Source organism: Anabrus simplex, chromosome 1, assembly GCF_040414725.1.
Source record: "Anabrus simplex isolate iqAnaSimp1 chromosome 1, ASM4041472v1, whole genome shotgun sequence".
Taxonomy (NCBI): Eukaryota; Metazoa; Arthropoda; class Insecta; order Orthoptera; family Tettigoniidae; genus Anabrus; species Anabrus simplex.
Genome location: NC_090265.1, coordinates 1313977268 through 1313981232, shown reverse-complemented (window position 1 = coordinate 1313981232; position 3965 = coordinate 1313977268). Strand labels below are relative to the sequence as shown.

The 3965-nt window shown below is 44.5% G+C and overlaps 1 non-coding gene across 1 annotated transcript; it reads left to right on the top strand.

Annotated features, from left to right (window-relative positions):
* Window positions 1-740: 740 nt before the first annotated feature.
* LOC137497104 (5.8S ribosomal RNA) lies at window positions 741-895 on the top strand. The gene has a single exon (XR_011017640.1). It is a non-coding gene; the product is annotated as a 5.8S ribosomal RNA (ribosomal RNA).
* The last annotated feature ends 3070 nt before the right edge of the window (window positions 896-3965 follow it).

The following is a 3965-nucleotide window of genomic DNA, read 5'->3' as shown; positions in this document are numbered from 1 at the left end:
CACTGAAGGAATCAGCGTGTCCTCCTAGTCCGAAAGGACCGGGCAACCCGTTGAACCTCCTTCGTGCTAGGGATTGGGGCTTGCAATTGTTCCCCATGAACGAGGAATTCCCAGTAAGCGCGAGTCATAAGCTCGCGTTGACTACGTCCCTGCCCTTTGTACACACCGCCCGTCGCTACTACCGATTGAATGATTTAGTGAGGTCTTCGGACCGGCGCGCGGGGTCTGCTTCGCGCAGTTTCCGATGTGTCTGGAAAGATGACCAAACTTGATTATTTAGAGGAAGTAAAAGTCGTAACAAGGTTTCCGTAGGTGAACCTGCGGAAGGATCATTACCGAAATTGTTTTTAACAAAAAACATTTCGAGAAGGAGGAGTCGGAAGGCCCCGCGCGGTCCTCTCCTCCGGCGAGGCTCCCTCGAGGAGCGAGACTCCTGCCGAGCCCGCTGTTGCGAGCTCAGGCGAGTCCTGTTCGTACTGTGTAAGCGGCGGCCCCGGCCGTCGCCGACAGGGGGAGTGTCGCGGTCCGCGTCTCCCACGACGCAGACGTTCGGCATTGGGTACCTACCTCCTCGCTCAGTGGAGGGTACCCGTCGCGGCTTCGGCCTGGCGGGAAGGTTTTAAATGAACGCCACGCCCATGCTCGAAACACTTCTTAGCTCTGTGACGAGAAACCCATGAAAATGATTGTTTCTCCTCCACTCACCGTGGTGAGAACGATCGAAAAATGAAAAAAAAAACAACCCTGAACGGTGGATCACTCAGCTCGTGGGTCGATGAAGAACGCAGCAAATTGCGCGTCGACGTGTGAACTGCAGGATACATGAACATCGACATTTCGAACGCACATTGCGGTCCATGGATTCCGTTCCCGGACCACGCCTGGCTGAGGGTCGGTTGCTAAAACTGAACGCGACATTGCGTTCGGAGGGTGGGAGCGTCGCGGTTCGTGCGGCCACGGCCGCCGCCGCGTCTCCTGAAAAGAGCTTCACCCCGGTGGAGCTGGACCGGTCGACACCACCACTAAGAGTGTGTGAGACGGGAGGGTTGGTCCGCGCAGCGTCTTTGTGTCTGCTGGCGCCGGTTCGCCGCCCTTGCTCCGCGACCAAGCTCGAAAGTGTGTGCTGTGTGTGCAGCGACCGAACATTTTGTGCGACACGCACAAACCAAACACGACCTCAGAGCAGGCGAGACTACCCGCTGAATTTAAGCATGTTATTAAGCGGAGGAAAAGAAACTAACAAGGATTCCCTTAGTAGCGGCGAGCGAACAGGGAAGAGCCCAGCACCCAATCTCGCAGGTTCACCCTGCCGAGAAATGTGGTGTTTTGTAAATTATTTGAGACATATTTTTATTTGGGTTCGTGCTATTCTCTCTTGTGTTCTTTTATTATTTGCGGGTGGAATATTTGAGTGGCTATCTTTGCCATCAATGTTACGCGTGATTCCGTGTTTCTGGGATGATTGAAATCCTTGTGTACAGGGTCTGGAAACACATTTCAGTTTAGTGAGATTTATGGTAGTGCACCCGCTTACAAAAACTCTGGTCAGTGGTGTAATGAATTTTCTAAAGCACGGATCCGTTCTAACATTTGTCATTTATTGATTCTAATGCAAGCTGTAGTTTGTAATCTGAGGGTGTTTTCACGATTTTAATTATTTTAAAGATGACATTTTTCTCTTATTTTAATGAATTAAATAATATTTTTATGGGGTATATGTTCTTGTATTTACTTAGTTATTACTATATAAAAATATTTTACGTTGTTATCAGAGTGCGCACTCATAGTTTTATTGCTAAAACGTTGATTTTATACATAATTCATGAGGTTATTTAAAATTCAATTATTTGTTCTTCAATTTTCATTCATCATTTTTTTAATTTTTTCCTAATCTTTAAGTAAAGTTCAATTTACTGAAATGTAATTTTGCTTTCATTTAGTAGTTAGCAATATTGGCCTGGCAACTCCTCAAGTAGTTACTTATGATCCTGCCCTTACCCTTTTGTGTTCTGTGCCCTCTACGCTGGTATATTTAATGCTGCTACTGCTCGATGGTAAGTATTTTGCTTCTTGTGATCATTTGGTGCTGTATATGGGTTTTGATTATCATTCCTGTTTTTATCTTTATCGGGTTGCAGCACGATGATGAAATGCACGGATGATCTCTGGCGGCGATGGAAGAACTAGAAAAGCGGCTGGAATTGATCAGATTTCTGGGGATATACTAAAGACAATGGGTTGGGATATAGTACCATATCTGAAGTACTTATTTGATTATTGTTTGGCCGAAGGAGCTATACCAGATGAATGGAGAGTTGCTATAGTAGCCCCTGTGTATAAAGGAAAGGGTGATAGACATAAAGCTGAAAATTACAGGCCTGTAAGTTTGACATGCATTGTATGTAAGCTTTGGGAAGGCATTCTTTCTGATTATATTAGACATGTTTGTGAAATTAATAACTGGTTCGATAGAAGGCAATTCGGTTTTAGGAAAGGTTATTCCACTGAAGCTCAACTTGTAGGATTCCAGCAAGATATAGCAGATATCTTGGATTCAGGAGGTCAAATGGACTGTATCGCGATTGACATGTCTAAAGCATTTGATAGGGTGGATCATGGGAGACTGCTGGCAAAAATGAGTGCAATTGGACTAGACAAAAGAGTGACTGAATGGGTTGATATATTTCTAGAAAATAGATCTCAGAGAGTTAGAGTAGGTGAAGCTTTGTCTGACACTGTAATAGTTGAGAGGGGAGTTCCTCAGGGCAGTGTTATCGGACCTTTATGTTTTCTTATATATATAAATGATATGAGTAAAGGAGTGGAATCGGAGGTAAGGCTTTTTGCGGATGATGTTATTCTCTATAGAGTGATAAATAAGTTACAGGATTGTGAGCAACTGCAACGTGACCTCGAAAATATTGTGAGATGGACAGCAGGCAATGGTATGTTGATAAACGGGGCTAAAAGTCAGGTTGTGAGTTTCACAAATAGGAAAAGTCCTCTCAGTTTTAATTACTGCGTTGATGGGGTGAAAGTTCCTTTTGGGGATCATTGTAAGTATCTAGGTGTTAATATAAGGAAAGATCTTCACTGGGGTAATCACATAAATGGGATTGTAAATAAAGGGTACCGATCTCTGCACATGGTTATGAGGGTGTTTAGGGGTTGTAGTAATGATGTAAAGGAGAGTGCATATAAGTCTCTGGTAAGACCCCAACTAGAGTATGGTTCCAGTCTATGGGACCCTCACCAGGATTACCTGATTCAAGAACTGGAAAAAATCCAAAGAAAAGCAGCTCGATTTGTTTTGGGTGATTTCCGACAAAAGAGTAGCGTTACAAAAATGTTGCAATGTTTGGGTTGGGAAGAATTGAGAGAAAGAAGAAGAGCTGCTTGACTAAGTGGTATGTTCCGAGCTGTCAGCGGAGAGATGGCGTGGAATGACATTAGGAGACGAATAGGTTTGAATGGCGTCTATAAAAGTAGGAAAGATCACAATATGAAGATAAAGTTGGAATTCAAGAGGACAAACTGGGGCAAATATTCATTTATAGGAAGGGGAGTTTGGGATTGGAATAACTTACCAAGGGAGATGTTCAATAAATTTCCAATTTCTTTGAAATCATTTCGGAAAAGGCTAGGAAAGCAACAGATAGGGAATCTGCCACCTGGGCGACTGCCCTAAATGCAGATCAGTATTGATTGAGTGTTGAGAAGTACCTGCTCCAGCTGCGAAACTACCACGAGGTTAGGTGCCCTTGTAGTGGACATCCGAAATTCCGAGTAAGGGATGTTGTTTTGTTACAAGACGACGTGCTGCCCAGCTTGATGTGGAGAAGAGCTCGCATCGAGGAACTTCTCCAAAGAAGTGACGGGCGGGTAAAAACAGTCATCCTACGTCAGCCAGGTGGATCCATAATTAGCCGACTGGTACAACTTTTCATCCCTCTTGAGAGTGACCA